Here is a 23,983-nt window from a genome sequence, read left to right as displayed (position 1 = left end):
ATAACATCTGACTTCAAAGGATAGTCTTGAACAAAATTAATTTCCTTTCTAATAAATGAAGCATGGTATGGCAAATTATTCAGCTGCCTTCAAGATCTAGTGACTCAACCACATGTAAAAATAAAAGTTTTCATCTGTGATAATTTTTCTCTGGTTCTCTATACTGATCTCTGTGCAATTCAGTTATACTACATGAGCATCAAATAAAATGATGGTCCTCTGATTACATGTGATGACTGATCTAAATTCAGGGCTCTATCTCCCAAGGATTTTGTATAACTATTAGCAGAAGGAAACAGGTACATTTGCAAATGATTAGAGGATATTGACTCCATACATTTTTCTACTTACAACCAACCACAAATGAGAACATTCATTCTTTAGTGGGAATATCCCCACAAATGCAACAAGAGCCTTATCTAAAACCTCAGCAAAGCCTGCCAGACATACTAATCAGAAGACAGTATCAACCACTGTCAGTCAGAACCAAGAGAATCAACGAGTTGGGCATTTTCCCTCGAACGGAGAGCATTGCCTTTAGGGTTAGCAGACAGAGACGGATGAATCCATACTGTATGAACCTCCTTAAGAACTGTCCGACTTCATGTACTTCAACTTTAGACAAAGCATAGACAGTCCTAAGCCTTACATAATTTCCACGATGAGAAATGGAAGTGACAAACAGAGTAGGATGGGACACCTGCACTCTAACATCCATTCTTGCACAGACAAGTACTCTCCAATCATACCACCTCACCAATGGCTCTCATCATCTGACAGCCTTGGCCTCCCAAAACCCATTATGCTTGATAAAAGAAAACAAAGAACGCTCTAGCCACCCTGACACAGGGTAGATGTTAAATCAGAGAAACCATGGAACTCAACTTAACCAGTTCTGTATTTCAAATGATGAGGTAACTACTACTAAGGAATTCCTGTAAGGAGTTACACAGTGATCTGAAGCCAGCTTTCTGTCAGAGAGGATCGGGGGTCTCTGTGCAGAACAGAAGCAGCTTTACACCACTCCTGGGCGCTCGACTGGCCAGCTGTATCTTGTTCGGGAGATAGAGCTGCCTGCTTAATAAAGCAGCTGGACTTACTGAGCCCAGACATGTATGATGGGCTGGGAGCTAGAGGTATAAAGTAAATAGCCCATCAAGGTAAGAAAGCCAACTGCTCACTTACGTAGACGGGGCAAATAATTACCTCAAAAGTATTAGGGAAGCTTAATCTAACTCAAAACATATTCTGGACTATAAAAAAAACCCTGCTTTTCTTTTTACACTAATTGCATTAAATCAGTATTTTTAATAATTTTTCCTAGCCCCTTTTATTTTTGCTTTGGCTGGCATAGTGTCAAAAGTCAAGAAAAAGGAAAAGTATTTCCAGATGGTTGGGCTAAGCAAATTGGGTGGAATTTTCCTTTAAATAAAATGGAAAATATATGTAATAGAAGCCCCACTGAACACCTATCAAATCAAAATGACTACCGTCGGCATCTTATAATTCACTGGCTGGTTTATAGCCTCACTATATTTCAAAGAGTTTCCCCTGCTCATATAAGGCTCATATAATGTTCCGTGGTGCTAGAACTGGCACTGGGTGTTAGACGTAGCTGGAAGATATAGACTGTGAAACCTATTGTTGTATGACTTTCTTCTCTGGAGCATAATTGAGGAAGTTGAGCAAAATATAATGTGCCACTTCAAAGGCAATGTTAAGTTACATTGAACTCAGTAGGAGACACTACCTCAGAAGTAACAGAGTTCACTGATTCAGGTCCACACTTCGCAGTATATGGTGTGCTGTGGGACAGGCTCCTGAGACGAAGAAAGCAAATAGATGATACTAAGTAGGGTCATCAAATTCTAAAAATAACTGAAAACCTCCAGAGAAATTCTCTGGATGCCTCTTATTAAAGGGTGGACTCTGTTTCTTCTGCTATTTCACTGTCCAGGTAATTAATACAAAGATACATGTAGGGGCTGGGCATTGGTGCTTTGGGGTCTAAGCAAACTTACTTCTGATTACAGACATCTCTAGGAGAGACCTCAACATAATCAACCAAAATAAGTCCACCCTTACTCATCTGAGCAGCAAGGTCCAGAGGCAGGACACCTTCCACTCCCCTGGGAGATGTTACCAAGACATAGTCTCACTTCCGCAGCATCGCTCCTGTGCTAGCTACAATTCCACAATCAACATTAATGTCAATAAAAAATCCATTGAGCCCAAGGCCTGGCCTTCACAGATGTCCAACAAACCAAATGGACATATCTTCATGCCCTATATCTTTCCTTGCCTTAATTTCATGAGAACACTCAGACTAATGGTCCAAAACAAAGATTTACTTCTTCTCCAAGGAGAGTTTTGGTGTCTGGAAACAATTTTGTCTGTCACATATATTGGTGCAATAGGAGCTAGTAAGCACTGGTTACGGGGTGCTGGAAAACATAATACAGAAGAAATTCTAAAAGAATTTCAAAAGAAAGTATCTAAAAGAAAATGTCAACGTAGCCAGGTTTATAAACACTACACTACCCACACATGTGCACGAGCACGCACGCGTGCACGCACACACACACACACACACACACACACACACACACATGAAGAAGTGATGTACATGATACTGCAATATTCTGCTTTATAAGAATGAAGGAAACTGGAGGGGCCAGATGCTCTTAGCACTAAAGATTTTCAGGCTACTAAAATAAGAAGACTGACACAGTCATTGAGCACCTTTATTCCAGACACTATCTCTCTCTATTCTCCTATGCACAAAGGTAAGAAAAGCACTGCTTAGAGAGAATTAGAACTTATTGTGTACGGTTGTAACATGCCATGGCTCGTACATTGTTCCCAGAGGTTTGTGTAGAATACGTGAGTGAATGTAATTCTTAGACAAACGACGTTAAAATAGCATTGTTAACATTACGGACTGTAAGTTCTAATTAAACATGTAACGTCACTTGGTTTCATATGCAGAACAGACTTACCATTTACTGATGCACATCATCTGCAATGGTATGTTTTTAATCTCTCGTGTAAACCTAAATCTTTAAGTCTGTGCATTTTTTAACTTCTCCCGTCTCTGAGTCAATTGTTCCCTGGGTCCACCTCTAACCTGCCAAGTAGGTACGAAGTGCTAACCTCTGGTAGTTTGCAAATGAGATGGATCACAAAGCTTCAACTTATGGTTCTACAATCAGGCACTCCTCTTAAGACACGCACCTCAATTTTGTGCCATATCTTTGTACCACAGGTCTTAGGTCTATGTAACCTTCGCCTCTCTGCCATTCTGCATGACAGCAGCTTGAGAGCAGCCTCTGAGGCAAGTGGACTGAGTAGACTGAAAACACAAATGTACTTCTCAAGTCTAGAGACTGAGCGATCTCAGTTCAAGGCACAGGCAGGTTCAAACTCGTGCCACCCAGCGTGAAGTTAGACATCACCCCTTCCATCTTCACCTGGTGAAGAACAGATAGCCCACAGCACGCTGTCTTCTTCTACATGTGTTCCCACTATGGAAGTGCTACTCTCATGATCGAGCCACAGATAGAAAACATCCCACATCTCATCACACTGGGTCTCAGAATCCAAAAATCTGCACAGGCACTTGGTTCACAGTACTTCCTACATGCAGAATAAGGACTCGGTGTTTGTTTCCCATGTGCCCAGTCTCAATAGCATAGTCATGAGGTGTGCCCTTCCCATGGGTCAGTCACATCCCTGCCTTTTCCCAACAATTCCTATTGGCCTGCAAAAACAGTCCTTATCCTGTTCATCTGATAACTCCTCCACAGTTCACAAACACTGGGGGGATACTAAATGTAGGTTCCCTACGTGTGAGCTAGAACATCCGATGTTCACACTTGCACGAATGCACACATGCACACCCCAAAAGAGAAGAAAATTGTACTGAACCTGGTTTTGGTACTGATAAGGACAAGTCACTGGATATGAAGTTCCCCACACACATCTTGGCCTGGGTGGGATCCCTCAGTTCTGTGCTAAAGAACATAGTAAGGAAAAGCTGCAATTCTGAGTCCAGAAAGAAAAAAAGAACACAAGGCAATAAAAATCACTAGGTGTTGACTGTCCAGTGGCTTCTCTTTACACACAGACTTAAAACATGCCCCACCAAGACAGCCTTTTCTTGTTGTTCAAACCTCCAGGACCTCAGTTGGCCCGCGTTGTGCTAATGGCGAAGACAAAAGGGGCTTTAGCTCTCCCTGAAAGTGTGTAGGCACACACAAGTGTGGTAATATTATAAATGACACCCAAGGTACTTTTGTTTATTCATCTGTGAAGCACTTCATTTTTCTTAAGAATCAAAGTCTGTCTGACAAGGGATTCAGCTTAGTAGAATCAACACAGAACTGACAAAACCAAACCAAGGTAAAGACAGATCAGAACAACGTTCATTCAATCTGTGATGGCACGAGGGGAAAACTCATGTCTGGTGAAGACACTGTTTGATATGAATCCACAACATCCTGTTGGCACATCTGCAGCCAGACTGACAGCTTCAGCGTCTGCTCAGGGGGGCCCTTGGTGGCCATGTTGGTTCCAGATGCTGCTAAATCATAAAAGGTCTTTGTAGCTGAGCCAAGGCATTTTGCTCCTCTATATTACTTGTTGAGACATGTGCACACAAGATGCCCAGCAGGAGACACATGAAATACACAGGAGCCCAGCAGAAACTCTACCAGTTGGCTTCAGTCTACTGAGCCTCATGAACACCTCCACTTTGTAAGCTACAGCAGAAATATTGGCTAACAAAGAAGCTATGGCCTGGGGTAAAGATAGAGTCAGTCTTATTTACCAATTTCTTGAGTAAAACTTTGAGCATTCTCCATTAGAGTTTACTTTAAAGATACTGTTTGTCAACACTCATAAGACGCAAGAGAAGGGCACACTGTGACCCAGGGAGCATAGCTGATTTGTGCAGGGTTACTCCTATGAAAGAAGGGGAAGTATCTGATATCTTACATCAAATGCCTAAGGGAGGACTTGTAGGGTCTTAATCCTCTGAGCTGGCTTGATCTTCTAAGAAGGGAATGTTCAAAGGAGAACACATGCTGTCAGAAACTTAATTCCTGACAGAGAAAGGGTTGGAGGAGAGTCTATGCCTCCTGTAAAAGTATCTCAAACCATTGGAAGAAGTGGAGAGGCAGCCTGGCAAGTTCACTTCTATCTAGGTCTCTCTTTTGAGCCAGGAAATGGTTAGAACCCACAGCCCCATGCTAACTAAGCCCTTATACATTTGCAACTTCGCTGCCTGTTTTAGGGTCATCTCTTGAAAATCCCTTCACTCTTTGCCACGTAAGCCTGGCTTAAGTTATGGAGATACCTTTCTAGGTGTTTCCCCAGGTTCATGTAGTCAGATACAAATGAGGCATACAGACTTAGGGGGAAATTGTTTATAATAAAATAGGAAAATGGGAACTGTTTTCAGAAAGTCTACAGGGTACTACTTATGTTTTCTTCTAGAACTTTCACTGTTTCCTGTTTCAAAGTGAGCTCTCTGATCTCCTTGTAGCTAATTTTGTGCAGAACAATAGACCTGGGTCTGATTTTATTCTTCTGCAAGAGGACATCCATATTTCCAAGCGTCATTTAGTACATTTTGTCTTTTCTTGTTGTGTGTATTTTGGCATCTTAGTCAAACATCAGATAATTAAGAACATTCATACTAGTCTCTTTTATATCATTCCATTAATATACATGTCTGGTTTTTTGCTAGTAACATAATGCTTTTTGAATACAGCTCTATGGTATATCTTGAACTCTGGAATGAAAATTCCTCCAATAGTACTTTTTATGCTCAGGAAGGTGTTGGATATCTGGGTTCTTTTATGGTTCCAATATACTTGACATTTGTTTTCTAGTTCTATAAAGAATTACATGGATAGTTTAAGATTATGTTGAATCTATAAATTGCCTTTGGCAGGATGGTCATTTCCACAGTATTAATTCTGTTGATCCATGAACATGGGATATCTTTCTATTTCCTAGTCTCTTCCTTCAGAGAGTTAAACTTTCCATTGTAGAAGTCTCTTACTTCCTTGGTTAAGGATATTCTAAGGTATGTTATTGTCTTTGATGTGACTGTAAGTGTTTTCTTGTATAATAAGTAGAGATGTCTCCAAGTTAAGGACAATGATGTTAACTAATATTTAAAGCAATATTGTAGCAAACGTATTGTAATTTATTAATAGTGATTCAATACAAAGGGTTGATTTCAGGAGGCAGAAGAAAAAACTGAACACAAGGCTATAAACATATATGTAGATGTTTATAAAGAAATAGACTCAATGCTGGCTTTGGCACTACCTACATATAGATTTATGTATTTATACATTTTTACATATTCCCTCATATGTTTCTCCTGGACTGTATAGTTTAATAACTTACATTTATTCACATATGCTAGCATTCTTATTTCTGTGATCAGTATGTTTAGAATAATCACTTCTAGATAAAAGAATTTGCATATGCATCACAGGTAATATCAAAAAGCTTTCCCCAAAATCTAAGGAACTCAAATTACCGTGAGTTACAGGGCAGGATTTTAGCAGAATCCTGGCCAGGAGTAGGTACTTTAGTTGTGTGTAACTTTCTGTGTTTTGTGTGTGTGTGTGTGTGTGTGTGTGTGTGTGTGTGTGCATTTGTTCTGAACGATTAGAAGAATGATCCTTGAAGTGGTAGATCCTGAAAGAGAAGAAGGTAACCATGCACGTAAACTGGGCGGAGTCTTCAGGGAACAGCTGACTGTTTTCTAAGTAACAGGATGCTGTACAAATGTGCTCGCCTTCCTGGCACAGGGCTCATGATAATCTTCTCTGTGGTATTCAGCCTTAATATAGGCCCTGCCAAAGCCAGCACTGAGTCTGTGCCCTTAGAAGTGCTGCATCACAACAATGCCTTTCTGCTAACAAGGTGGTATGATGGGATGCAATGCACCAGGAAATCCATCTTGTTATGTAGCTGTGCTGGCTCCCTAGAATGGCCCAATGATCAATGCATGCTGTTAGTAAGCTGGCAAGAATGGGACTTGGATTTCTCTTTCTCGTAGATCTTCTCGGGCACCTTTCTGTGCTACTCCCATTTTCATTTTGCTGAATTTTCATTGGACAATTATTAATAGTAACAATAGAGAGGTACTCTGAGGTATTTGTAATACCAGCGTAGAAAAAAAGTAATCTATAAAAGTATAATGAAACCCCTCTTCCTTTCCCTGATTCCATCCAAAAGAATGAATGAACTCCAGAATTACACCATGAAGACAAATCAAAGGGGATTCACTTTCTGTATCTCGTTGGCAATGGAAAAGTCATTACCCAAACCCTGGCCAGGGGAGACAAGTTCTATCTCCATCTTTTCTTGGCCTTTGTGCATTCACCGGCACCAGTGACCATCTATCCCCTTCATCTTTTCCTCCGTGATTTCACCATTAACAACGACTTCACCTAACATCATCTTGCCTATAGTTACATTCAACACTTGTGATTTGTGAATACATTGTCCGGCACCCAAATGTCTCCATGCAACTAAGACAGGGAAACACACACTTCAAAAATTCAGACTAACATACAGGACTGTTTCATATAAACTTGTCCATATGGATTTATTTGAAAGATGATTTTCAATCCTAGTGTATTAGACATTAAAACATATTTAAAAGATTTGTTTTCTTTTATGTCCATGAATATTTTTATCTGTACAAATGACTTTTCACCACAGTATTCTTGGTATCTATGTAACTCACAACAGAGTCCTGGATAGCCTGAACTACAATTTGATGGTTGTGAAGCACTACGTTGGTGTTGAGAGCTGAAACTCGTCTCTTTGAAATACCAGTGAATACTCTTAACCACTGTGCTATCTCTCCAGCCCTAAATATCATGGATTTTTAAATGATGTGTTCTACAGTTTTTGAAAGCAAAATTCTGAAATTTTCTTTACCAATGACATTACCCTATAAGGGTGAAATTTCTTTCTTCGTTGTTTATTTTATTGCTTGGTTTGCTATCATTTGTGTGTTTCTCTTTAATTGACACATGATAACACTGAACACTGTCTATATTATGGGGTGTAGAGCCATGAGATACAATATGTGTGTGTATTTACATGATTTGACCTATTATATATATATATATATATAATGTAAATCATGTAAATGAACATTTTCAACTTTTTCCTCAATGCTTTAATATTTGTGTGCTTAGAATGTAGTTCTTCCTAAATTATATAGTGTCATTCTTAGTTATCCCACAGTATTAAAGAATCCTAGACTTTCCCAGCCATAACAAGCGTCTTCTATGGCTCTTGTTGGCTCTTGCTATACTCCTTATTCTATCTCCCTTCTCCCCTAGTCATCTCTATTATACTCTCTTTTTTAAGATCATGTTTTATTGACTAAAAATGAAGAGCATTTGCCTTTGGGGCCCTTGCTTCTTCCTCTTAATATGTGTCACCTATATACATCTATGGGGAAGGATTTTATTATGTATTATAGCTAAATAATATTCCACTTTGCATGTCTGCCTGGATGCCGCCATACTTTCCACCATGATGATAATAAACTGAGCCTCTGAAACTGTAGGCCAGCCCCAGTTAAATGTTTTCCTTTATTAGAACTGTTAGGAGAGTTGTTATAAGATAGAGTCCTGGTGCCTCTTCACAGCAAAGGAACCTTAACTAGGACAGCACATTAGTTGACTTTACTATTCAAGTCTTACAAGAAAAATATATGTATAGTCTAAACCGATAACACAAAGTGTTTTCTCTGTATTCCTTTCTAATGGCTCCATTATTTTAGAGTTTGCATGGAAATCTTTGAACCACTCGGAGTTGGTAGAACTAGGAAGAGATTGGAGGAACTAGTTTTATTTTTGTGCTTTTGGATATCCACTTTTCCCAGTAACACTAACTGAAAAGGCTACTGATCACTGACTACACCATGAAAACAAGGCATATCCTAATGCCAGAGTACTTGCCATGGATTCTGAAAGTTCACAGGCCATTACTTCTCATCATCCTGCTCTACACCCTACTTTACAGAACAGTACATCTGCCTCAGGGACTCAGTAGCCAACACCAAATCTTGTTGTCACTAACAATGAGAAATGTGGGTCATTAGCTTTACAGTGATAAAATGGACTGTTTCTTCTGTGATAGAAAATCAAAGTTCTACACAACTGATGAAACCCTGGTATCCTGACTTCACAGGACTGAGCTTCTCGCAAAGGTGCTGACAATGTGAGCAGAGTTAACTAAAATCCTTGTAAGAAAGACTCTTGGCCTCCTGCCTGCACCCATGCAGCATTTTATTAACAACACTGCACAAAACCCCCATCCCATCATATCAAAGCACTCATGGAGATGTACAGAGGCAGCTCCTATGCTATTATGCTGCTGCCAGAAAGGAGGTCACTGACCACACTCGCAGCACTCATTGGACCTCTCCAAGTTATGGGATCCCTCACAGGGGAGAAGAAACACAGAAAATTAAAAAGCAGTGTGCAGGGGCTTCAAAGATGACCCCTTGGTAAAGCTGTCCTTGCAGAGGACCATAGTTTAATTCCCAGCAACAGCTTGGCAACTAACAACCTTAAACTGTTGAAGAACAGATACCTTTTCCTGGCCTCTGTAGTCACCAAGTAGGATGTGGCATGCTGTCTTAAGGTTTCTATTGCAATGATAAAAAACAAAATTACCAAAAGCAAGTTAGAGTCGGCTTACATTTCCAGGTCATAGTCCGTCACTGAAGGAAGTCTGGACAGGAACTCAAACAGGGTAGGAACCTGGAAGCAGGAACTGATGCAGAGGCCATGGAAAAATATTACTACTAGCTGTTCCTCCATGGCTTGGTCAACCTATTTTCTTATAGAACCCTGGTCCAACTGCCTGAGGGTAGCCCACATTTTGCTGGGCCCTTCTTTACCCATGGATAATTAAGAAAATGTCTTACAGGCTTGGCCTACAATCTTATGGAGGCATTTTATTCATTGAGGCACCCTCCTCTCTATTAATTTCAGCTTGTGTCAAGTTGTCCAAAAGCTAGCCAGCACATGCACAGACATATGTACAAACAAAACCAATTTACACATAATTTTTAAATTGAAAATAATGTAAAAGAGCAACATGCAGCAAACACTGATGTGTTATAAAAGTGCAACTTGATAACAGATGAACTGGGAAAAAAATATTGAATTCAACGCATACCTGGACCAGTGCCTCCCTAGGTGCAATGAGAGTTAATTAGTTAAAGGGGGAATTGATGCTAAAAGGAACGCACATTAAATACTCACTTGCTCTGTCTCCCACTACTAAGACTTTTAGTGGCATCTCTCAAGAACAGAATTACCTCTGGGACTTTCTGTCACATTTGCGATCATTTCTGAAGAATCAACATTCAAACAAAATGTCCTCAAGAACTTTCCTACAGGTGTCAGTAACCTAATTATGTCTTCTAATTCTGACCAAGGCACACTGCTCTTCTATGGTGACTCCTGTTTGCGAGATCAAGGAGGCAAGGACCACAAATATGTACTTCACGCTCCAATAATTTCACAACAGCCCACATTTGCTTGGACTAAGTGCTTACTCCATCTAAATAAGAAATGAATCCCTTCAAAACAAAAGTTATCATAGCCCAGGAAGGATTTTTGTCTTTCTTTCTGAAATCTATACCTTCCCAGGGCTTTTCTGTCCCTGGACATGGTCTACTATTTACTTGTTTAAATCCAAAGTTGTTATGTTGAGAGGGACCCTGACAACACTTGTGGTGGGCAGGGAAATGAACCACAGAGAGGTGAGGATGGAAACTCAGTGAAGATTGATTTCATGAACCCAGATCAGACTTCAGGGAGTCTGAGGCCAGGCAGTTCATGTCAGCATACTTAAAACACAGTACCATTTGGGGAGAGTTTCCAGGTATAATACATTCCTTGGTGTACAATAAACCTTAAGTACATCGAAACTCAACTCAGGATACATACCATTTCTTCCAAGCAGGTGAGTTCCAGAGATAAGCACTCCACCTGCTTGAGGGTCTAGGGAAGGCGCTGGCCTGGACTTGGTCATAAACATAATATACAGGTCATTTAGATTATTAGCCACCTCTTGTCCTGGTTATATGAGCTTGAAATGACCTTACACAATGGGTAACACAGATCACCAGGCTTCTTAATGGAAGAGCAGCTTTCTTAATGGAAGAGCAGCTTTTGTTTTATTTTATATTTTATTTTTGCTTTTGTTTTGTTTTCTACATCTTTCCCATTGAAAAGACAAGCCTGCAAGCTTAACATTCCTGGTTTCTCTGGAGATCTGTGGGCACAAAGTCCTCCATGCTGCGCTTCCAACCATACCCCATGCTTTATTTTCCCACCTATACTCAGGGAGAGTAACACAGATGCAATTTCTACAAACATCAAGAGCCACTTTCTTCCAGCCCCACTGAGACATTCACCCCTCCACCACTCACGCCACAGAGAGAAGCCTATGGCAGACAGACTCCTCCTACGTCTTCCTGCTTCATTCCTTCTACTTTGTGGCTTATTGTCCTAGTGGTGACCATGCCAGTTTAAATAACAAATTGAAAATGCCAACAATCCTGTCCAACTACCTTCTCCAAGCACTTCTCAAAGCCGCAGTAAACACATAAGTTTCATGTCCTGGTTGACAGAGTTCCCCATATTATAATTGGCTTATTGGTCTTATTCGGGTCATTGCTTCCATGTTCTCTACAAGGTGATTCGAGATTGCCTCTTATTCATGCTCTACCAGATGAATGCTGGAATGACATATCTCTTGTTTATTATAATTGTTGTAATACCCCAATGCATCCTAAGAATCAGGAGCCCATCAGTGTCAGTGACCACTACATCCTCAGTGGCTACAGAAGACTCCTACTGAGTGTGCTCACAAAACATCTGCTTAGGAAGGAGGGAGAATGGGTGTGCTCACTCTGAATTTTCCTATAATTTTCTAGAAAGTGGTGAGTGGTTTACATCAACAACAGAAACTTCTTGTCCAACCAGACATTAATTGGAATGCCTGCAAGTCCTTGGTGACCCCCATGTCCAGGAAGAGATGGGTCAGAAGCACCATTTGTTTATACAGATGTCTGTGTGTGTGGGACTTTTATGTGAAATCAACCACCAATCATATGTTTTCTACAAGATAATTACACCGTAAGAATGAGGTCCTATCCTCAAAATATTTGCAAGCTCCAAGAAATAAAACTAAAGTTCTATTTGTAGAAATCTATAACTGGCTTATTTATCAATAACATTTAAGATAGATAGATGGGGTTAATATTCTATGGTGTGTTTTTTTTGATAATATTCTCCCAAATGTATTCCCTTAAGAACTTTTGGAAGTAAAAATAGTGAAATACATGCTAGATTAAGAAATTCAATATTATTCACTAGGCTCGGCCACCTTGGCCATCTTGACATAACCTTGGCACATTTCTTAACATTTCCACAGCTTTCCCCAGTCATCTCTGAACTGTGGATACCATTAGCCAGGATTAGCAACATATGATTGTTGAGAAATCAAAACATTATATGTTGGCCAATGTATATGTGTTCGTTAGGCTGAGAACACTAAATGATTGCGGCCATTACTATGAATAACCTATACGAAATTATACCATTTCTGAGTATAAACCTATTAAATTACATAAGTAACTTTGGATTGTTGTTATTATTAGGAAATCTTAATTTATTTATCCGTGTATATACATGTAAACACATGGATGTGTGTAGACACACATGGTGCTCACAATTCAAACTGTAAGAACTGGTTCTCTCCCTCCACCGGGTTCTGAGGAAAGGACTCATACCACTGAACATGGTAGCAAATGTCTTTATCCTCTAAGCCATCTCATTGTGCAGTCAATCCAATCCTTCCTTCTGATCCCAAGTGGGTGACTACAGGAAGGTGTGGGTGACACATTGTATCCATATTTGATACTTTCTATACATGGGAGATGTGTATGTGCTTCAGAAAAGAAAACGCCATCCCCATCAAAGATATCTTCACAAATTATGTGCATCTCATTAGAAACCTTAGTTATGAATGAATCTGACCATTTAGGATTTGCTCCAGAGAATAATTTATCATGAATAATATATTGCAGAGAACAAACTCAAGCTAGACTCCCTATAGCGATGCACATAGACACTTACATATGGCTACAGCTAACTCAGCTGTCAGGGTTCATGTTTTATTTTCGGTACTATTAAGATATTCCAGAAGGCACTTCTAGACCTTATTGACATTTCTATACCTGAATTATAGCATAATTTTAAGAAAATGCAACATAATGCATAAAATATAAAGTTAGTGGGTAAAAGAAATTGATTCAAAAGCTATAGTGACGGAGGGGATATTTTATTGTATCAAACTGATTTAAGAAGGAAGAAATTCTAAAAGAAATACAGAAAGGCAATGGTTAATTGAATCTGAAAAAATAAAGAATAACAATACGTAATATATCATATATAAAATGGTAAATATGTATCCATGCCTATAAGTGTCGCTATTCTAGCTGCTTATCTACCCATTGACCTATTAATATATACCAACCCATTCAGTTGACCTCAGACATGTTCTGAACAGCATGTTCTTGCTCTTCATATCAATATTATTCTCTGGACATGTACCTCCAGGTAACTGTTTTACTGGAGAGAGAACTTCAGAGTTCTGAGCTTGTCTCACCCCGTGACCCAGCAGCCATGCCATACTGAGCTATTTTTGTGTTTAACGACACGGACTCCTTGAAGATGATACTGATAAAGCTCTGCAGTGACACTGATAGTAGCCCAAGCACTTGATTTATGAAATGTTAAACTCCAGGAAGGAACTGCCACCTGACCTCCAGTACAGGGGAGGACCGCACTGCGCTAGGTATGTCTTACACATCACCTCCATTTCATGCCCTTCAGAAAGAATAGCCAACCTATGCACAGAGCTCTGGGATGAATATCCCAGTGCCAGGGAAACCGAGGGAGGCGATGGGTTTGAGGACAGCCTGGAATAGAAAAAGAATCCTACTCACAAACAAAACATTCATTAAAACAAGTCAAAAATTTTGGAAGGATATGGCTGAGACGGGCGGTCACTCACACTGGAAAACCTTCAAGACCAGACAGTAGTAGAGTTCAACAATGTGTAGACAAGCCTGAGATGCAAAGCTAAAGTAATTGATTTACCGTAAAATCACATAACGGAAATAACATGAATGGAAGCACTCTCAGGGTCTAAGGGATCGCATTTTGTCACACTTCAAATCATTAGATAAGCTAAACGTCACAAAATTTCATTGAAGTAACTTCATTAAATAACACACGTGACATCGTCCAGCACCTGCTGCTCTTGGATACTGAAGAGTTGAGCACAATAATGAAGCCTGGGACCAAGTAGTTTGACGAAATTGATGTACTCACAAAGTCTGACAAGAGATGCAACTTTATATAAAACTGTATAAGCGAAATGATGGGGATGGGTGTTACTTAATTTATCTGGGCAGAAGAAGAGAAGAAAAGCCCATGCAGGGTGAGGAGTTGAGAACTAAGGATTGGTGACCAAGCAAATGTCCACCTGCTAGACGACTGTTGGAAAAGCACAGCAAATGTGCTAATTGGTTGAGATTCAGGAAGAGGCCTGTTCTTCCTCTTTCACACACGCTAACAGATGTCCAACTGTGCATGACAAAATTAGAAACAAGTCTTTATCCATTCAGCGTGGTGAACCTCCCAAATGCATCAGTCAGCCATTTTTCAATGAATCAATCTGTACATTAAATAATTATTGGCAGCCAATTATGTCTTGAGGTCATTCTCATCCATCAAAGGATGGAGCAATGTGTAAATAAAATACACAAACACCCATTCTTAGAGCAGCTTACAGTGGGGGAGATCAGAAGGTAGACTAACATAAAACAATATATTAAATAAATCAGAGACTGCTAAATACTTTTAGGGGAAAAAAAAAACAAGTCACAAAAGGAAATTAGTGAGATTGCTTCAGAATTAGTAACTTACTCAGGAGTAACACCCGGGAATTATGATTAAAAAAATTGTCACTCAGCAGTCTAATTGATATTCAAATAGAATACCACAGCCAACAGAAGGGAGTTTATAAAGAGCCAGTAGCTATATTACAGGAGAGAAAAGAAATAAGGAACCAGCAATGGGGAGACGGGTGAGGGATGAAGAAGGGGTGCAGCTTTGCAGACAATGAAAGCATTTTCACCTGAATGAAATGGTGCCACTGGAGCGCCCTGAGCAGAGCTCTGCAGAAGCAACTAGGAGGCAAAGAGGAGGTAGGGAGGCTAACCAGGGGCTGGAAAAGCAGCAGATGTGGAGAGAGCATGAGGAATCTATTCACATCACTGAGAAAAAGATCCTCAGAGAGCAAGGAAGGAAGCAAGGAAAATGCTGGGAAGGAGTGAATTTTAGATAAGCTCTGGGGATCAATGAGGAGATTTATTGATAAATTGGGTACAGTACAGGAGGCAAAGAGCAGAACTGAGCATTATTTCAATCCCAGAGCCTTCATGACTAGAAGAACGAAGTCGCCTTTAGTATAATGGAGAAGACAAAACAAGGGGAGAAGGAAAGGAACTCAGGTTTAGCATGGTACTCAAAACCAGCATTTGATATCCAATCTGTGAGACCAGATAGGCAATTAAATGGATGGTTCTAGAGTGTGAGATTGCAGGTCCTGGCAGGGGTAGACATTCGTGTTTAAATGGTGCTAAATCAATACACTCAATGGGACTCCGAAGCAATGAGAACCATGGAGCCACACACTGAACCACACAGGACTCACATCTCTGGATGGCAGAGACACAAAGCTGGGACAAAGTGAGCAGAAATGAGGAGTTAAGGGCAGGGCGGTTAGCGGTTGCCTGGGGAGAGGATGAGTTTCTCTTGCTCCAGTAAGTGATCTCTCACCCATGATCAGGCAAGAAACTCTAATAACCTCAGTGGGTCACTCAGAGAAACAAGGCATGAAAGTAGGAGGGAGACTTGCCAATAAGGATTCTAGGGGGAGGGGGAGAAAAGCAGGAAATGAGAATGAAGAAAGAGCATACTCAAATTCACGCCATTCATGTATGAAACTGGCAAACAATGAATGGGATTTCTAAACAGATGGGAAATCTACAACAAGGAGAGAGGAGGGATCAAGGGCACAAATACTGCAGCCTACTCAGTGTGAAGACAACTGAACTTCAAGCGACAAATTTAGCAACGTGTCACCCTGGGCCTCTCGACACGGAGGGGCTTGCAGAAGGGTAAAGGGTGGGCCCCTGGGAAGCTGGAGAGAAGGCAGAGTTTGAAAACACATACAGCAAATGCTTTTAAGGATCTTTTCCTGCAGAAAACTCAGGGGATAAATGGGCTGTCGATACACCAGAAATTAGGGTTCGCAGATCAGTGCTTAAGGCTGTAGATGTTTCCAGTCTTATTAGAAAGATAATGGGGGATGGGTAATAAAAGCCGATGACCTCCAAAGAAAGGGGAGACCTGAGAAATGCTAGGAGCAAATGAACAAACACAGCTCAGTCACACTTGGGTCATGGCCTCCACCAGAATAAACCAGAGTAGCCACCAAGTGGGCTGCTGGGATTGCACAACTCAGTGGGTGCCTGACTGCCTTTTCACAAAGCCTGCAGCAGGGAAACCTGCAGCATGGAAAGGAGAAACAATGGTCTTTACCAGGAATGTGGCCTCTGGGCTAAGAACAGGGCAGTCACCCAAATTATGCGTATTTAAAAAAAAGTCTAAAGTTTTTTTAGACTGCAAATGCCCTAGATCAACCACCCTTATTCCTTAGCAATGAAATATAAGAGCTAAATATTCCTGGACACTGTTTTATGAAATCACAGCAGTGTTTACTTCCCAGAATCGCCTGACCATCTTTCCAACTGTTGCTTTTTCTGCTTTGGCTTCCCCAGCGTGATCTTTGCCCTGGCTTTAAGCAAAAGCAAATGAGGTGAAATGACAACCCTTTGTGGCCTGACTGACAGAGACACAAATGCACAAAAGCCACTTGAAAATGCTGGAAAAGTGTGAGCTGTTTAAGACCGCACCCCTGCAGCAAAGAGTCTTTGACCATTCTCTGACATGGAGACAGTGCAGGAAATTTCCAAGGTCCATGAAACCCAAACACTCAAACACCCAAACACAGGCACTTTTCCCCTTGGGGAATATTCTGTCAAAGGACCCTACACACAGTTCCAATGAGAAGGCAGTGTCCTCCTGGGCACATGAAAACCTTCAAATCCCGGCAATTAACCCCATACACATCTGCCGCATTAATGTGTGTCTGAGAATAAACAGCACTACACACTCCACCCCACTTGCCTTGAACATGGACGGAAAATGGATAGTGGGCTTCACCACACATCTGCGACGATTCACAAATGTTTAGTGCAGCCATAAAGCTGGTGACCTCCAGGCTGAGAGCGTGTTTGGCAGGCGCTCACATAAACAAAAGAGGAAGAGGGCTACAACCCCTAACAGAAGAGAACAGATTGGGAGGCCAGGCTCTCGGGTGCAGGGATGCGAACCCTGGTGCATTCTAACATGGATAACGAGAGCAGACAACTCTCCCACTAGTGAACTTTTGTAGCACAGAGCGAAACGCATGTGATTAACCAACAGGTCTGCGCAGGCCTCTCTGGATCCCATTGCAGAGATTTTCCACTAGATGGACAGACAAAAGGACAGACATAATAAGGAGTGACATTATTCAGAATGGCAGACTAAATCTTTACCCCTAAAACATGATCATTCAGCATGTATAAGCAAGCAACTTATCCTATCCCAACAATGCACATGCAAATACCATGAAATAAAACCCTGACTGGGGCAAGGGCATCAGAAGAAAGACTCCCTCCAGTTCAGCCAATTATTTTAGTATTTACTTTCTTTGTCCAGCGCTCCCTCTGGTATGAGCAACCCATCACCTATGTCACAGATAGTAAACTTGTGTCCTGTCAATTGTGCTCAAGAAACAGCAAAGGAGGTAAGAATGCTGAGCTGTGGTCCCCTTAGAGGCTCAGCCTTCTGGGAACACAATGATGTGTCCAAACCATCACCGGAAGTCCACCTTTGGTTGACAACATAGATGAGTAACTGAACCAGAGTGCGGACATCAGTGTCACATGTGAATTTCACAACTTGGTCTTAGAGCTTTATACATACCACATAAACACTGGGGGGAAGTTTTACACAGGCAAGGGCAATAAGGAAAACTGCTATAATGGTTTAATCCATATATACATACATACGTGTGCATATATATAATGCCACAGTGAAACATGTCATATACCATTAAAGCTTGCTAACAAAACCCAAAACTGTTGGCCAGCATCATGTACATTTATAAATATTTACTTCATGCTTAGATTTACAATTTCTGAATGACAGGGAAGGATCGCAGAATACCCCAAAGTGCAGAAGTTACTCTTTTTGTGAACAAAGAGGACTGACCAAATACTAAAGGAATTTAAACAGCCTGGCAGGAAAATGGGTCTCCACTGTAAGATAAGGGAAATAAAAGCCAAGCCTTTCCTACCTGCATTGGTATTTGGGTGCATGCATATTCTTTGATACTAAAATTGGAGATTGATTTTTATTAATAAAGTAGAGAAGGAGGTCTAAAGAGATGGATGAGAAATTGAGAGTGAAGAGCTCATGAGGAGGGCTCAAAGTCAGTTACTAGCAACCGTGCTGGGCAGCTCACAACCAACCTGTAACTCCATCCCCAGGGGAGCCAACATCTCTGGCCTCTGCAGGCACCATTACTCATGGATACACACACACTCACACACAAACCCATACCCATATACGTAACTTAAAATAATACAATAAAATCTTCTTTTCAAAACGAGAAGAGCTGGAGAAGGCTAGGAGAACAACTTGAAAAGCATCGTCTACTTTAAAAAACTGCCTCCTGAATCCAAACACAAAAACCTTTAATAACATCAGAAAAGAAGTAAAACTAAATTTCAAGTTTCTAAGCAGTAAATAAAGAAAGTATAAAGAAAAAAATTGATGCCATTACAATAAACTTTACATTTGAAACAATAAAGCTAGTGAGAAAAAAATAGAAAAAGCCATTAGTATGTAATTTTTAAAAGTTAAATGAAAAAGAATGAAGCAATGACAATGAGTTAACATCATCCTTAAAACGTTAGTTATAAAAATTTCTCACAAAACATTGGGTCTTACTAACTAGACATATCCATGAGAATATCTTCACACATGCTTGTTTCCGGCCGGCCTCCTTCCTAGCGTAGCAGCTAATTACCACTTAAATAACATCAACAAAACAAGAAACAATAAAAAAAAATTTAAAAAAAAAGGAATGAGTGTCATCATACAGAAACAATTATTCAGTAACGCTACCCAGCGGGAGTGATGCTTTTATCAAAACAAACTCTCTAGCACATTGTTCATGAAGGGTAATTATCTGTTAACACGTTTAAAAGCCAACTGACAGTCTAAGACCCTTATTTTGAAATTCTAAATCAGCTACAGTTATTCTTCCTAATGAATCAACCCTCGGTTAGATGGCTGCTCTACGCTGATAGTTAGGGCTCATGCAGCACTGCTTAGGCACTAAATACCTACGCTTCCCAAATGCAATGACATTGTTCCCTGCAAAAGCTGGAACAGAACAAGCCAGGTGTGGGAATTCTGGACCACCGCCTCTGTCCATGGTCACTGCAGTACAAACACGGCCAACCAAAGATAGAGTCTTTGCGTGGAAGAATATTAGCTAGACATTAAAATTAGATTTCTCAACAATTTGTCATACTATGAGGCATGTATAGAATAACAAGTGAGAAGTCTCAATCAAACCTATAAATCTATGCTGCTTTAATCCATAAATCGCTCATAGAGAAATACTAATAGAAATCACACTAAATACTAACTAGCAGTAGTTAACGTCATGCAGGCATTCCTGGAATCTGCCTTTTTTTTTTATATTAAAATATAACTTTTTTTTCTTTTCATTAACTTGAGTATTTCTTATATACATTTCGAGTGTTATTCCCTTTCCCGGTATCCGGCAAACATCCCCCTCCCTCCTCCCCTTCCTTATCCGTGTTCCCCTCCCCATACTCCCCCCATTGCCGCCCTCCCCCCACCAGTCTAGTTCACTGGGGGTTCAGTCTTAGCAGGACCCAGGGCTTCCCCTTCCACTGGTGCTCTTACTAGGATATTCATTGCTACCTATGAGGTCAGAGTCCAGGGTCAGTCCATGTATAGTCTTTAGGTAGTGGCTTAGTCCCTGGAAGCTCTGGTTGCTTGGCATTGTTGTACATATGGGGTCTCGAGCCCCTTCAAGCTCTTCCAGTTCTTTCTCTGGGAATCTGCCCTTTTTAAGCATATATTCCGTAGTCACCATTCGATACAAGCAAATAATTTATTCATTTTCATTGAAATTATCTGTAAAATACAAATCTTTTTGGTGATCGAAGGATGGCTCAGTTGTATAAAGTCACTTCTTTCCATGCCTCACAATCTGTTCTCAGTGCCCAGGACCCACATGGTAGAGAGAAAAGTGAGTCCTGCAAATTGTCCTCTGAACTCCATGCAAGCACATGTTGCACAGATGCCAGGTGTGTAACAAAGCATGCCCAGTGAAAAAATGTTCCTCGGTTTTATTATACATAGCTATAGTTTTAATATCAAAGTTTAGCCTAACACGTGTGGGGCGTGTAGACTTTATCAAGGGATGAAGCCCCCTACGCCTGTACTTCTAGGTTTTTGCAGGCAGAGGAGACTTCATTAAAATTTGTGTAGGATTCTGTGTACCCATCCTAAGCTTTGTTAGGAGACTTAATGGCTACTGATGTATTCTCATCCTCTCTGTGATGAAATCCTTAAGCACTCCAGAGAACACATAGATAAAAGCTCAGCAAAAGAGAGCCTTGGGGATCAAATTCAGCCTCCCTCCTACCTTTGTAAATAAAGATTTACTGGAACAAGGTCAGACTCATTAATTTGCATATTGCCTGTGGCTACTGTCACTTTGTAGAAGCAAAGATGAGGCAACCTAGCAGAGAATCTAAGGTCTGTAGACGGTAACGTGTTTTTCCCCACCTCTTCAAAAGAGAACGTTGCCAATTTCTGATTGACAAATCAGTTGCTTGAAAATTCAATTCCTTAATACGTGTATACTTTTCTATAAGAACTCTGGAATTTTCAGAATGGGAAAAAAAATAGCGCATGTCTGTCCTCATTCCAGAATGGCACATCCAATGCTCTAAGTTGGCCTTGGGCTTAGAGTTGGGAGTCCTGAGTCCAATCCTCTCTCTGTTCCTCCCTGGTTAGGAAAAATCACAGACTCTTTCTGAGACTAAGTTTATTTATCATTAAGGATCAGGAAAGCACCTGCTTCAAAGACTGGAAGAAAGAACGAGATGTCTTTTCCTCAGCACAAGGCCTGGTAACCCACAAAACCTGTGTGAGCTAATAATATCCTCCTATAATTTACTGGCCATTGCACATCCAAATCACAGCTTCTGGATGCCTTAATATCCCTGGGGCTCTTTCCAGCTCTCTCTGGCTCTGTGGTTCTCCATGGAGGAGGGACAAGTTGTCCTGGTGCAGGAGTTAGCTGAACTTAGATACCTTGTGAATCTGAATTTATGCACAGAAAGACACAAAATGTAGCAGCTAGGCTTGTCCTGTGAAATGTAGAAATGGGACAGGATATTCAGTGTCAGCCAAGCTCTTCTGCATACCTGAAACTGAACTCTTAATATCCATTTAGTAGAGATCAGGATGTAAAACAACAGGGCCTCGCAACATTGTCTCACAACTGTGAGTCAAAAGGACACAGAATGTATATATGGCTGCCATTGGCAATTTTGCTTTTAAATTGGAACGCACAATAAAGTTGCCTACAATGAGAATTGGGTGTGTTGAGAAGTAATTTAATAAAGTGGAATGTTCCCAGTGACTGGTTTATACAGGATAGATCCTTATCTCTCCCCCTCCCTTTCCTTCTTCCTGTCCCTCTCCCTCTCCTGTTCCTTCCCTTCCTCCTCCCCTTCCCCTCCCCCTTCCCCACACCTCCACTCCCTTCCCTTCCTCTTCTATTCCTTCTAAAGGTAGCCACAGGTTTCACATAAGAGGTTAACTGCGGAGTCTGAGACACCTAAGATGGGTTCCCACAAATGTAGGATGTTGAGCTGGACTTTAGATGTCTCAATAATCAGGACAGCTGATGGGAGGCTGAGCTCTGGAAGGCGAGATACTGGTCTCTCTGCTACCAGATGAAGCATAGCCCTGAGTTATATTGTGGGCATTTGTGACTTTTCTCAGAAGATACAGGCTATCTTAGGAAGTCCCACAATAGGACAGTGCAACAACAGATGGACACACCACAAAGTGAGCCAGGACACAGCACAGGCACAAAACTGAAACCTGCTAGGCAGCCACACCGTGACTAGGAGTCACCATGAGTCACCAGTTCTCTTCCTGTACCAGAGGTTCCCTAGTGATTTCAGAGTACACTCAGACCCAAATAGCATTACCTTTAAAAATAAAGTTCTTTTTTCCTGAAAGCTGTCATTTACTGCCATTTTTAACAGAAGAGACATCTAGTCTAAATGTGTAGCACTCTCTCTGGGACTCAGCACTTCCCACTCAGGCATCTCACTTACCCAGGAGAGAGAGAGGGCAGAGACAGACGTGTGGCCTCCGTCATGAATCACAATGAACTGCACAGCCACATGGGTACCCAAGCCCAGTTGTCACACACCAGCCCTTCAACAAAGAGGGAGAGATAGAGATCCAGTTAGTTCATATTAAAAATTCACTGCACTCTTAGCTTATAAATGCTAGAAAGTTCCATCAATGCCCTGTACAACCAGGGAAAGCATCCTTAGCAATGCTGGAGAGAGCAGTACAGGATAGCTTGGCGATCACGATTGTGAGAAACCTAGTATTATAGACACTGCTGCGTTTATTTCTTTAAAAAGGATAAATTTAAAAAATAATGCTGACAGTTTTCTCCCAAGATTTAATTTAGTTTGAATTATTTGCCTGGAGGGGGCGTATATGTGCAAGTGAGTATGGACACCTACAGAGGCGAGAGGCTTCAGATTCCCTGGAACTGGAGTTATAGGCACTTGTGAGCTTCCTGATATGTGAGCTGTGAACCAAATGCAGGCTGTCTGCAAGAGCAGTACACTCCCTTAACTGCTGAGCTGTTTCTCCAGGCTGAGAAAATAAAATTTTTAGTGCTGTTCAACATGTGAAAAAAACTCTCATGAAATATCCAAAGGGGCCATTATTTCAAATTCACTGGGATTACCTTTAAAAGTTTGAAAATAAAATGGTGCCCATTTCAATGGCTCCTCCACTGCATAGCCTACGCAAAAATGTCCAAGATAAAGGGTTGCACAAAGGTCTTAAGAGTATGCACAGCATAAACTACCCCTGAATTTGAGTTTGCACTTGTCACATGTCCCTGTGCTTCCTGCACAATCCTAAGGCTTAATAAGAAAAGTTATCCAGTAGCACAAAATAAATATACTTTACCATAAAACTGATTTATTCTATGAAAGCAGGAACACCATGTCGGAATGTCAGACATGTGCACCAGAGCTTGAAATAGGTGACTCCCTACTTGTTATCTGTGCAATAATGCATCTGCCATCAGTGAAGGACACTTGTTGTGTCCAGTGCTGAAAAACAGCTTGGATTCTTCCTTTCTCCATATTCATCATGTGTCTGTCTTTCTTTCTCCTCTTCTCTCATTGGTTTCTGGCTATTGTGCATGTGAAGCCCATGGATGTCCTCATTCCTCACCCACACAATAGAGAGCAGCTGTGGACGGTGACAAGACAATGAGAAGACCTTCCAGAACATTCCGGCAACTCTTCCACTCAATGAGCCACATGTGGCATATGTCAGTGATGATCAAAAGCCAA

At 41.0% G+C, this 23,983-nt stretch overlaps 1 protein-coding gene across 2 annotated transcripts in view; it reads right to left on the bottom strand.

The window, feature by feature from the left end:
- Sema5a (semaphorin 5A) overlaps positions 1-23,983 on the bottom strand; it is a 437,483-nt gene that overhangs the window by 305,204 nt on the left and 108,296 nt on the right. Inside the window, 1 exon segment of one of the 2 annotated variants that reach the window (NM_001107659.2) lies at positions 22,712-22,814. The exons of the other annotated variant lie outside the window; for it this stretch is intronic. The gene's annotated coding sequence lies outside the window, so the exon portion shown is untranslated. 2 annotated transcript variants of the gene reach the window in all.

Source organism: Rattus norvegicus, chromosome 2 (assembly GCF_021556685.1).
Source record: "Rattus norvegicus strain SHRSP/BbbUtx chromosome 2, alternate assembly SHRSP_T2T, whole genome shotgun sequence".
Classification (NCBI taxonomy): domain Eukaryota; kingdom Metazoa; phylum Chordata; class Mammalia; order Rodentia; family Muridae; genus Rattus; species Rattus norvegicus.
This window is presented reverse-complemented; position numbering and strand designations above follow the sequence as displayed.